This window comes from Tympanuchus pallidicinctus, unplaced genomic scaffold, assembly GCF_026119805.1.
Source record: "Tympanuchus pallidicinctus isolate F22 unplaced genomic scaffold, pur_lepc_1.0 scaffold31, whole genome shotgun sequence".
NCBI lineage: Eukaryota > Metazoa > Chordata > Aves > Galliformes > Phasianidae > Tympanuchus > Tympanuchus pallidicinctus.
In genome coordinates, this window is record NW_026294749.1 from 767,070 (window position 1) to 780,024 (window position 12,955).

A 12,955-nucleotide genomic window follows, 5' to 3' on the forward strand; every position below is an offset into this window, starting at 1 on the left:
AGGCAGTCATATCTTGGGCATAGCACTGCCAGCTAGTTGAGGGAAGTGACTGTTCCACTCTGCACTTCACTAGCATGGCCTCAGCTCAAGCACTGTGTTCAATTTTGAGTGCCATAGAGGGTCCCCTGGTTTGTTCAGCATGAAGAAGAGGAGGCTGAGGAAAGACCTCATTGTGGCCTAGGGCTTCCTCATGAGGGGGAATAGAAGAGCAGGCACTGATTTCTGCTCTCTGGTGACAGAGGAGGGTCAGACTGGGTGCTGGGAAAGGTTCTTCAGCAGAGGGTGGTAGGCATGGAACAGGCTGCCCAGGGCAGTGGTCCAACCCCAAGTGCTGGAATTCAAGGAGCGTCTGGGCACTGCTCACAGATTTACTGTCTGATTTTTGAGTGGTTCTGTAGGGAGGCAGCAGTTGGACTCAGTGATCCTCATGGATCTCTTCCAACTTGGGACATTCTATGACGGTGAAGGCAAGAGTGTCTCCATAGATGTCTGTGTGTATCTGAGGCCTTCTAAAGGTAAGCAATCTTTCTTCCATTTCTGTGTCCCTGGCCGCAGCATTTGGGCTTGTTCTCATTTGTTGTAGCTAGGGACTTTGCTACCTTGCTATTATCACTGTACTTTCTATCACATTGTAGTGTTAAAATAGGCATTGGGAAGCGTATTTAGAGTCTGTTGTGTGTTTTATGTGCTGATACCTTGTAGTACTGGTGTGGTCTGTGTCAACAGCCAGCTATCTTTACTGTGTGTGGAAAAATAGTAATGAAAAAAGAAATTATTTTTTTTTCTGGAAAAAGCAGCTTTGTAGCCTTTCCATATACTTTCTCAGGTTGACCTCTCAGTATGTATGTACTTTTTAGATACAGCTGCAGCATCTGTACGAATCTTGCAGCAAATTTAGACAAAGGAGGTATAGAAGTCACTCTGCATTATCTATGAACATGAAGACAAAATATCAGCATTCTGTGCAAAATTTGCAGTTTCTGGTTTTTGTCTGGTTACTTTTCATTAGTGTGCTGAAAGTTGTCAACTTGATCTCAGAATATTCTGTACTGAAGAAATAGAGGGGGAGATTAACATGGTTTCAGGGTGACGTTCAGTCAATTCGACTTCCATTTTCAAATATTTCATTATGGAAATGAATATTTACCTTAGAAAATGTTCTTAATAGAAAATGTAACAAGTGGACCATGCCCAGTTTTAAACATTGTTTCACTGATCTGGAATTCAAGTGAATATTTTAAACTGTGGTGATTTTTGTTCTACTTGGAGAGTTATCTATTTAATTTTTCTTATCAGTTATCCTTGTGATGCAGTCGCACTGACCTCTGCTTATAAAATGTCCTCCCCTTCACATGCCATGTAAACCTTTACATTTTTTTGGTAGGAATCCCAATTTAGAGCATTCATTGCCTCATAGTGCTACCTATGGCTAGATGTAAATCTGTGTAGTTTTAAGGATGCAGCTACAAGAGAAACTTCTGCTTTGCCTGGAGGAGTTTTTAAATGCCTGTGTTCTTGCCACAGGTGTCAGTTCTGATGGAGCCAGAGGCTTCTCTAGTGCAGCTAGAAATGTCTTGCATGTTTTCCACTAGGTGGAGAGATAGATGTGTTACTGTTTCTGCTGTCCCAATGATCTGAAAGGAAGCAAACACATTTCTGCTCTCACACTGAGATTAAACTCCGTTTATCCTTTGGAAATAAAAGAAGAACAGAATAAGCCTCTTAAATGTAATAAAAAATTCCTGCTCACACAGAACTCTGCATCAGTGTTTGTCCTTAAGATTTATCATGCAGATAAACTAGTGAAATGTGCCTGAGTTGGGCGGAAAAAAAAAAATACAAGTGTGTAAAATGAGCCTGAGGTAGGTGCTGAATGCAAAAAGTTTTTCTTGAACACTCAGCTGAGGTTGTTGTGGTTTAACACAACAGGCAGCCAAGAGCCACACAGTTGTTAGCTCACTGCACCTGAGGCTGAGATAAGGATGGTTTTGTAGGACAGGAAAGGAAGGGAAAATAACAGTGATAAAAGAATATACAAAAAAGCAAGTAATGTCTAGCCAGTTTCTGAGCAGCAGCAGCAGCCCCCAGCCAGCTCCCCCCAGTTTCACTGTTCAGAATAGCTTCCTTTCTAGCAGTATGAAAAGCTGAGAAGTCTCTGATTTACTGTAAGCACTGCTCAGCAGCAGCTAACACATTGTTGTGTTATCAGCATCATTCTCATCCTAGTTCCAAAGCCCAGCACCATTACCAGCTACGAAGAAGGTTAACTCTGTTTCGGCTGAAACCGGGACGTAGTTTTATGAATGGGAACTTACACAAGTAACTGGTACTTCAGTGCTGCAAGGATTAAAGGCCTATTGCAGAATTTCAGTTACAGCTGTTAGAGATCAGTTGTCTGAGAGCAAGCAGTTTTCCACATATAAATGGTGTTCTCAGCATGAGGCTCCAATGCAGATTGGCGCGTTAAGAACGAAAGTGAAATTATTCTCAATTATTAAAGACAACCACAACGCTTCCAAAAATTATTTAAGAATCTTTAGTAGAAAAACACGCTTTTTTTTTTTATTTTTTTTTTTTATACATGCTTGACTGAGGTGATTTAATGCCTTTCTTTTCTGTGTGTTTCCCACACCTACATCTAGATAAACACCACCACCTGATCTAGATTTAGATAAAGCTATTTGGACTTAATCAAATTGAGTCAATTTCTTGGATCAGGATTCTCAATCAGAATCCTTGTTACTTGGCTGCTATTCCACAGGGTAACCCTTGCAGAACTCTTCCCCAAGAATCCATCTCTTAGTAGAAATGCTGGATGATTTCTCAGCCTCTCCGAATGCAAACTGAGGAGGTAACACTGCCTATAATTCAAGGGAGTTCCTCTTACTGGAGCTGTTTAGGGCACTTCTCTTAAAAGTTGTGTAATGAAGAAACAGTTTCAGAAAAATTGGCCCTAATTACGTTACAAGATTTGAGATGCATGTGAGTTGATTGCTTTTCATGGTGTGTAATTTACTTGTCTTGATAGGCTGAGCAGTTGGCATCTGTACCAGCTCAGCAGCCCGAGATGATGCAAGGGTCCATACCATGAAGCCAGGAAGGTTATTGCCCTCTCTTGGGGAAATACCTCACTGTCCAGATTCAGCTGTTCTGGATCTTAAGATTCTGCCAAGGAATAAATGTCCATTTTTGTGATGTTAAGCTTTGTATTACTGCCACAGTGTAGGCTGGGAATACCTTCCCTTTGTTATACTGAGTCCTGTGATGGAACAAGAAAAGCACCATAGCTCATTAATATAATCTGGTAAGTAAACGTACTATGCGCTTTGTTTTCTTTGAAGGCAATATCAATGCTACTGAAAGCTTCCTTAACCTATTTACTACGTTGAACTGATTACTAAACAGAGGCACAATATTGAAATAGCTATTTTTAAAAGGAACTTGTAATCAGAAAGTAAATAATCAGTCCTGCCAAAAAGGCATAAAAAAAAGAAGTGACCAGACTTCGGAGCCAGCAGAGGCACTGGGCAGAGCATGTGTTGGGAGAAAGGGGAAGGGTAAGCACAAAATGACATAACATTACACTTTCCTATTCTCATGACCATAGCCAAGCATCTTCTTTAAGGGCTGCTGAGTTGCAGGACTGTCAGTGGAAGGTGCAGGTGTTTTTGTTAGTCTATGTTTGGGTACTGGGGGAGCCATCAGCCTTCATTGCTCCTGCCCTTGCCTGGGGCGAACCCCCACCCACCCAGCCTGTGCCCATTGTGGAGTCCTAATGCCCAGCCTTGTCTCTGTGCTGCTGTATGGATTGACCACACACCTGGCTTGTTTCTGAGCTAACACCTGGTAATTACAGGACCACCAGTGGGACCTGCTGCTATTGCTGCCCAGCTCTGCTGTGGGATTTCATAAGTACTTAAAACATCTGTGCCTTAAACTTATACTCTAGGTAATTTTAAGTAACCTCTTTTTTTCTCTCAAGTAACTAAATAAATCTAGCATTTCTCAGTACTGATGTAGTGCAGGAGGTTTTGTTCCCTTGTCTGAAGGGTAGCTAGTTTTTAATAAAGATTGTTTTCTTCCCATAACTGAGGCTTTTAAAATTGATTTTATTCTAAAGCGTGTTAGGACTGGAGAGTTGAATATTATCTAATAGTCTAATATACATGCTAGTTCATAGAAAGCAAGGTGGATTATGTACTTTTTTATGTATTCATGTGCAAAACTGGGTAATGCACCTGAGAGGACAAAAGGGCAGGCAAAGCAGTTATTGGACACAGCAGTTTCCAGAGCTCAATAAAAATTTACTGAATGGAAGACAATGAAAATATCATGCACTACTACCTTTGACATGAGTGAGATGGAAATATTAAAAAATTAAAGGAGATGGAAAAGACGACAAAGTTTAAAATACACTTCCAACTCATTAGGTTGTTGTTGTAGAGTTGATTTGCATCTCCCATGAAAATCACATCCTAAAAGCAGTTTTACTTTGGGTGCTGCCTACAGATTTGTGTTCATCAGGCATCCATGCTCAAACTGGGGTTCATGTTCTATTCCTGGTCTCGGTAATCCTGGGATGAGAGATAATTGAGGTTCTGGTACATATAGTACTCCAGTAAGAATGTAAAATTTAACTAATAGAAGTGGTGTAGAAACTATTTAATTTTGGAATGCTGAAATAAATTAACAGGTAGGCTACTGGCCTAGGATGAAAAGATTAACTCACTGCCTTCTCCTGAAGAGGTCAGATGGAAAGAAAACCCATCCAGTTCCAACCCTCTGCTATAGGTAGGGCTGCCTCCCTGTTCATTTGTCCATCCACCTGTGAGATCTGAGAGTGCTAAGAGAGATTTCCTGCATACAGAGCAACCCATGAAATCTCCAGCCTTTACTGCAGAAGAAGTGGTAATAGTGAAAAGATTGAAGTTTTCCACTCTGCCCTCTGTATAAATCCCTTCATTGGGGCACAAGTTACTACGATTAGAACAGATTTCTGCACCTTCATCTGCTATTTGATGACTATTTGTCAATTCTTTCAATTTATTGACCTGATCCAACACATCTCCAAGGTGACTCTGGGAAAAGAACTGAAAGTACCTAGAAAGTTAATTTAAATTAAGCACTGTCTCGCTCCAATTTATAGGAGGGAGATGAGGTTCTGTATACCCGGTGTGAGATTAAGAAACAACGGTTCATATGTTGTTCCATCCAATTTATTACTAAGACGGGAAGGGAGACGGGGAAGGGAAGGAGTGCAATAGAAAAGATGGAAAAGAAGCAGGAGTTGCGTAAAGCGGGGATAGTCACCAGCAGGATCCAGCAGCGGTCCCGTTGCACGGTGTTTGAAGGTCCCGGGCAGAACGCAGCAGAAGACGGGGAGCAGCAGCGTGGCCGGCACTGGGCAGCAGGCAGGTAGACGAGGAAGTCGAGGAGCCAATTCTTGAAGTAGCAACAGCGGTCAGGCAGCAGGCTCAGGAGAATTCAACAGTATGCAGGAATCACCTCAATCTTCGGGAATCCCTCTATCTTCAGGAATTCCTCTCTCTCTCCACTCTCGTGGTTTTCAGTTCCCCTTTTTATCCTCCTTGTTCTCCTGCCTACGTGACAAGGATGGGCTTCGAGCAAGAGTCATTGAGTACCCTCTAAGATGGCCCATCATCCTGAGATAGGTCCACACAAAGGACCACTTCACAGCTATTTAGCTGCAGTTCATCTCGCTCTCGTTGCCCCTGGCCTTGCCCATCTGCGTTCCCCCAGACAAAGGATTTCACAACCTCTGCCTAGGGCTTGCCTGGACTTGTCCATCTGTCTCCTTAAAACAAAGGTTTTCACCGTCCTTGCTCGGGACTTGTCTGGACTTGAACAAGTCCATCGGTGTTCCCAGCAAACTTTGAGACACAGAAGTTAACAGAATAATAACTTACAGAGTAGTATCTTACAAGCACTCATCAAGATATTTGCACTTCAAGATGGCTGACTCTCAGACCAAGTATTTGCTCTGACTTTCATTCTAGTTAGACATGACCTCTTGAACACCTGATGATATTCATCATTCATCATAATTAGCTAAGTGACTAGCAATTATTAGCCTGGAATGACAGCAGCGTATTACAATGAAGCACAAGTCTTAGAATGTGTGGTGTTTCTCTCACAATTAGAACTTAAATTACTGTTTAAAAATCGCATTTCATTTTCATTTTAATTCTTAAATCCATTAGTGCTGATTTTCTTCTATGTTAAGAAATGGAATAACACAGACATTTCTCAGCTTTGCAGCTACAGATGCTTTATTCTCTTTTTTGAGACAATGAGACAGGAGTCACATAAATGATCTTGTTTGCAATCCAGGCCTTTCTTCAAGTTCTAAGAAAAAAAGCCTCTGAAAACTGCCTTTATCTACAACTGGTTTGAAATACAGAATAGGTGGCCTTGTTTGGTGTGGCCTCGTGAGCTGGAGATAGACAACTTCTATTTGAATTTATGGATAGAGGAAATACACAGTGATGTTGCTCTAGTCAAATGCTGTCTGTTGCAAGCCTTCCTTTACAACTTATTTCACAAACACAAAGTAATGTTTGGCTGTTATGTATATACACTCTTGTCTCAGGCTATGCAGAATTTCTGTGAATGTTTTCAATTGGATATGAAATGAAGTAGATGAGGAAAAACACACCCTGTTCACACTGATCAAATGGATTTAATGGCACCAGGAATAGTCTGTCTGTTGCCATGTGACAGATGGCAGCAGAAAAGCACTCTGACAGAATGGCACCTGACATCCAGGAAGTCTGTATGAAGCAAAGGTGTGTCGCTGAATTCCTCTGTGTGGAGAAAATGGCAGCCACCAGGTGTTTGCAGAATGCTTGTGGGTGTGAGCACAGAGGGGCAGTGTGCAGTGTACTTGAGCAGTGATGTCTGTGACTGTGGGTCACCTGTGCTGGCACAGATTTTGGAGAGCACAGCATGCAGTCTCATGCTTATTGCAGGCAAAAATGCATAGCTAATGGTGATGGCTATATTGGAGAACAGTTGCTTTGCAGCTGAGGATTTGCTCTATCAGAGCAAATTCAAATGACTGTGCTCATTTTACCCGTTTCCACGAAAATAAATAGGAGGCATTGCTTTTGGAGCAAATATAGGTGGCCCAGGACTATTGGTCTTCACTCAGTGCAGCCGAAGCAAACCAGCAGGCTGGACACTGGTGCTGTACACCATCTGTACCACAGCCAGTTCGCTCAGGTCCTGGGTGCCTTTCTCCTTCAGGGTGCTCCATTTGCCTGGCTTACATGCCAGGAAAAGATTCCCTGGAGGGAACCTCTTACTCACGGCTGAGTCATTGCTGCTGCTGCTACATTCTGTTTTGGCTTAGGGGGGAGCAGCAGTTATTCTGTATCCACCGATTTGTCTCTTCCATAGTCGTAGTTTGTGCCATTGCTGCAATGAGCAACAACGTAGCTGAGCACAGAAGGAAAGGAATTGGGCAAACTCTGCAGCACAAAGCCTTTAGGTGAGCGTTTCCAACCACGGTGTGTAAGTGAGTTATAAAATACAAGCAGCTGTACAAAACAGGAGCATCCTGAGTTGACAAATCAATGATACCCTTCATACACCAGCTGCCAGCTTGTTTCACCCTTTTCCCTTAGTAATGGCATTTCTTTTCCCTTAGCAATGGCATTTCTGAGGGATTTTTGCAGTAGGGGCAGAGATGGGAGACGTCACTGGGAAGAATTCCTTAAAAGATATGAATACATTTTTTAATTATGTTTGTGGGCATCTTAACTCAGGAAGGAATACCTCATATGTGTATCACTGTTAAAAGAAACCCTGAAATGAAAGCACGGAGTTCCCCACAGCTCTGCCAGGCTCTGGGGCTGTGAGCTGAGATCACCTGAGCCGCGGCTCAGCCCTGAGGGGATGGATGGCAACACCTGTGAGCGGGCCGTGACCGACAGGTGACCCCGGCCGTGACCTCCAGATGACCCCGGCCCGGCCTCCGTGAGGAAGAAAGGGCGGGAACATCCAGGGGCTTGGAGAGAGAACGGCGGGAAGAAAAGCGCGGGAAGCGACAGCGGCGCCCAGCGCTCCTATTGGCTGGCGGGCTGAAGGGACAGCTATAAAAGGTGCGCGCGCGGGCAGGTGAGTGAGACGTTGTCCATAGCGTTGTGAAGAGCACTGGGGTGCTGTGACGGAAAGACGCCGGCGGTAGCAGCGACAGCGACAGCAAGCGGTCTCCAGAGCCGAGGTGCGGCGGGGCCGGGGTGCGGCGGATCCGAGGCAAGGCGTAGCGGGGCCGGCGCGGGGGTGCGGCGAGGCTGGGACCGGGTCGAGGTGGGTTGGGCGGGGCGGGGCACGGGCCTCTGCTGCTGCCGCTGCGCGCGGGCTCCGGCGGATGGCAGTCGAAGTCGCAGGCCCCGATGGCGGCCGGGCCGAACCGGGGTTGGAGCTGCTAGTTGCGCTCCGGTGGCGGGAGGAAGGAGCCGGGGCTGGAGTCGCCTGCTGGGCTCCGATGGCGGGCGGGCGGAGCCGGGGCCTCCGAGCGGGCTGCGAGAGCAGGGAGCTCTGAGCGCGCTACCAGAGGAGGCGCGACAAGCGGGGCGAGCTGCCACGTGCAAGAAGACGCTCCGAGGCAACGGCGAGCAGCAACAATAAAGCAATAGCAACTGCTATCGCAGTGCTGAAACAAGCGGTTTTGTTTCTCTTCTCACGAACGAGGTGGTGGGAATGGGGGAGGACGCGAGAGTGGCACTGCTGATGAAAAGGGGGGAGACATAAAGTATCATTGTGCTGTTTAAAAATGGAAGTGTGTTAAAGAAGCTCTATAAGAGGAACAGGTGGATGCTCAGAAAAATAAAGGCTTCAATGTGAAATATTGTATTCTTCTAAAAGACAATCCATGGCAATAGATGTTACAAATTGTAAATGTCCCTTGTAACTTCACGGCCCATTATTGCTACGAACAGGAGAATGAGAAATGAAAAGAATTTATAGGAGCTGCAATCTGAAATGTTGCAGGTGAGGGGAGTAAAACAAGGCAAAAAAACCTCCCTAATCGGTGGGCCACGCTGACAATACGGAAGTGCAAGATGGTACAGTGGTTAACTTTATGGAGAACAATTACTATAATGAAAACTGTTATTTTTGCAAGAAGCAGTGTGGGGACGCAGGAGGCAGAAGCGAGCAAGAAGAGGATGCCAACGCGGGGGGGAAGGAGAGAGGCAGGCTGGGCAAAGCAGGTTTTCCATTATAGAGGGGCTGCAGTCACATGAGAGTTTGAGCGTTGCCGGTGCCTAGGCCGGCTTTGTGCTGGGCGACCTCCCTGTAAGCAGGGCTCGGGTCTTTGCTTTTGCTGTAGTTGGGCTTTTGCCTTGCTGCTCCTTAGGCTGCCTGGGGAGCGTGGCCCCCTGTAACGGAGGGCGAGAGCCACCTCTCCGCACCTGAGTGGGAAATGGAGCTCGCCGGACCCCGAGGCCGCCCTGTAAGCAGGGTAGTGCCGTTTGCCCGTCCCTCTTCCTCCTCCGGCCCCTCGGCATCGTTGCCTGGTGGTGGCCCGTAAATGCGACGGCCCCGTACTCGGGGTGCGCGTCACGGCATCTGGCCGGCTTTGGCTTTAGCTGGGAAGCCCCTTGGCACGTTGAGGTCTGCGGCCTCCGTGCAGGCTAGGGACAGGTTGCAGGCTCTTGTCTGTTGCCCGCGGTTGTGGGTTTATTCCCAGGGTTTGGCTGTGCTGTGTTGTCCCTCCCTTCTGGAAAGTCGCATCTGTGTGCGTGTGTTCCCCTTCCTTTCCATGTTTGTGTCTGTGGTGTGACGGAGTGAGTGAGCTTTCCCTTTAGGCTCCCACAAAAATGGCTGCAGCCTAGCTTCGACTTCCCAGGGGGGAATGGAGGACTTTGGTGCATGCCACACAAGGGGTGTTCCCTCTCAGTCCCGCGAGCGCAGCGAGTGTCCTGTCTTCCTCTAAATTACTTAGCATAGATCAGAGCCACGTGGTAGCTGTGTGGCTGAGGCCGCCCTGTAGCCAGGGCTTGGGCCAGTCCTTTAGTGGGGTGCGTGTCACGGCATCTGGCAATTGGCTTTAGCTGGGAAGCCCCTTGGCACGTTGAGGTCTGCGGCCTCCGTGCAGGCTAGAGAGAGTTCCCAGGCTCTTGGCTGTCCTTGAGTGGGCGCCTGCTCCGCTGGCGGTGTGACAGCCCCGTAGTCGGGGCGTGTGTCCTAAGCTGCGGAGGCCTCTGTCCCGCGAGCGGCCCGCCCTGCCTGTAATCAGGTGTGGGGAGGCTGCAGCATTGCAGCCGGCTGCTCTAGCCATCCAGCTGGTGGGATTGACCCCTCCCTGTCCCGTCAGAGGGTGCAGGTTGAGGTGCTGGTTTTGTGTGTGGGGTGACCTCCCCGCTGGGTGGGTCGAGGTTGCTCCCCGGGTTCCCAAAGACGAGAGCTTGGTGATGTTGTGCTGCTGCCGGGCGGGCCAGCCTGTAGCTCAGGCGTTGGCGGGAGCCTCGTGCTCCGCGGGGCTTCTTGGTGAGGGTGGGGTGTGGGGGTACCGTCCTGTAGGCAGGGCTGTGCGTGCCCCCGCTGTGTGCTTGGTGAGCTGCGTTGAGAGAGACCCCCTGTAGTCAGGCGGGCATGTGGCCCCGGCCTTTCAGAGGCACGGGGCCGCGAGATGCGGGGTTGGGCTTGCGCCCTCCCTGGGACCAGGAATCAGGGCTGGGACCCCGAGCGCGGCATTTGGCCGTGTTGCCCCGCTGCCTGGCAGCTGAGAGTCGCTCCCGCCGCTGGGGGGGAAACCGAGCTCTGTGGCTCCAGGGGTGTTGTCCACCCGCCTGTAATCAGGGTCTGGGTGCGCGAGCGCTTGTGCTCAGCTGGCAGCCTGTGTGGGGTGACCGCCCCGTTAGCGGGGTGCGGGTCAAGGTGCCCCCTGAGTGGGAGAGAAGGAGCCTCCCGCGGCCGGTAGGGATGGGGGCTGCCCTGTAAGGCGGGGAGCGCCAGTGCCTCGCAATCCCAGGCCCTTTGCAATGGATGCAGTGGCGGGGGTCCCCTGTAATCAGGGAAGATGACTCTTTGGCCGCTGCTTGTTGTGTGCCCAGCTCCATTTGCCCAGTCTGCCCGCCTCTGTGATCCCCCGCAGCACCGGCTGGAAGCGCGCCGTGCGCCAGTGAGGTGAGAAAAGCTGCTCAAGGTAGTTTTTGCTGGGATGAACTGGGGAGGGGGGATGCTAGGCCTTCCTTGGCCTGGTGGGGGCGTGCCGGGTTCTTTTGTGCTGTTGGGTTTCCTTTTCCCTTCCGGTGGGGGGCTTGTTGCTGTGCAGGTCTAATGGTGTCCTCGCTGATGTTTCAGGAGCTGCTGCAGGAGGAGGAGGAGGAGGAGGAGGAAGAAGAAGAAGCGGCGTGGGAACACGGGAGGCAGGAGCGAGCAAGAAGAGGATGCCGAAGCGTGCCGACGCGGGGGGGAAGGAGAGAGGCAGGCTGGGCAAAGCAGGTTTTCCATTATAGAGGGGCTGCAGTCACATGAGAGTTTGAGCGTTGCCGGTGCCTAGGCCGGCTTTGTGCTGGGCGACCTCCCTGTAAGCAGGGCTCGGGTCTTTGCTTTTGCTGTAGTTGGGCTTTTGCCTTGCTGCTCCTTAGGCTGCCTGGGGAGCGTGGCCCCCTGTAACGGAGGGCGAGAGCCACCTCTCCGCACCTGAGTGGGAAATGGAGCTCGCCGGACCCCGAGGCCGCCCTGTAAGCAGGGTAGTGCCGTTTGCCCGTCCCTCTTCCTCCTCCGGCCCCTCGGCATCGTTGCCTGGTGGTGGCCCGTAAATGCGACGGCCCCGTACTCGGGGTGCGCGTCACGGCATCTGGCCGGCTTTGGCTTTAGCTGGGAAGCCCCTTGGCACGTTGAGGTCTGCGGCCTCCGTGCAGGCTAGAGAGAGTTCCCAGGCTCTTGGCTGTCCTTGAGTGGGCGCCTGCTCCGCTGGCGGTGTGACAGCCCCGTAGTCGGGGCGTGTGTCCTAAGCTGCGGAGGCCTCTGTCCCGCGAGCGGCCCGCCCTGCCTGTAATCAGGTGTGGGGAGGCTGCAGCATTGCAGCCGGCTGCTCTAGCCATCCAGCTGGTGGGATTGACCCCTCCCTGTCCCGTCAGAGGGTGCAGGTTGAGGTGCTGGTTTTGTGTGTGGGGTGACCTCCCCGCTGGGTGGGTCGAGGTTGCTCCCCGGGTTCCCAAAGACGAGAGCTTGGTGATGTTGTGCTGCTGCCGGGCGGGCCAGCCTGTAGCTCAGGCGTTGGCGGGAGCCTCGTGCTCCGCGGGGCTTCTTGGTGAGGGTGGGGTGTGGGGGTACCGTCCTGTAGGCAGGGCTGTGCGTGCCCCCGCTGTGTGCTTGGTGAGCTGCGTTGAGAGAGACCCCCTGTAGTCAGGCGGGCATGTGGCCCCGGCCTTTCAGAGGCACGGGGCCGCGAGATGCGGGGTTGGGCTTGCGCCCTCCCTGGGACCAGGAATCAGGGCTGGGACCCCGAGCGCGGCATTTGGCCGTGTTGCCCCGCTGCCTGGCAGCTGAGAGTCGCTCCCGCCGCTGGGGGGGAAACCGAGCTCTGTGGCTCCAGGGGTGTTGTCCACCCGCCTGTAATCAGGGTCTGGGTGCGCGAGCGCTTGTGCTCAGCTGGCAGCCTGTGTGGGGTGACCGCCCCGTTAGCGGGGTGCGGGTCAAGGTGCCCCCTGAGTGGGAGAGAAGGAGCCTCCCGCGGCCGGTAGGGATGGGGGCTGCCCTGTAAGGCGGGGAGCGCCAGTGCCTCGCAATCCCAGGCCCTTTGCAATGGATGCAGTGGCGGGGGTCCCCTGTAATCAGGGAAGATGACTCTTTGGCCGCTGCTTGTTGTGTGCCCAGCTCCATTTGCCCAGTCTGCCCGCCTCTGTGATCCCCCGCAGCACCGGCTGGAAGCGCGCCGTGCGCCAGTGAGGTGAGAAAAGCTGCTCAAGGTAGTTTTTGC

At 50.5% G+C, this 12,955-nt stretch overlaps 1 long non-coding RNA gene across 9 annotated transcripts in view; it reads left to right on the forward strand.

Moving 5' to 3' along the window:
• Positions 1-312: 312 nt before the first annotated feature.
• LOC128087703 (uncharacterized) overlaps positions 313-12,955 on the forward strand; it is a 126,179-nt gene continuing 113,536 nt past the window's right edge. For 4 of the 9 annotated variants that reach the window (XR_008209945.1, XR_008209943.1, XR_008209947.1 and 1 more), the window contains exons 1-2: positions 10,697-11,154; positions 11,332-12,925. This is a non-coding gene — a long non-coding RNA (uncharacterized LOC128087703). Of the gene's footprint in view, positions 516-8,032; positions 8,246-9,236; positions 9,670-10,696; positions 11,155-11,331; positions 12,926-12,955 lie in introns of those variants that run through there. The other 5 variants (XR_008209950.1, XR_008209948.1, XR_008209949.1 and 2 more) reach the window with 5 other exon arrangements.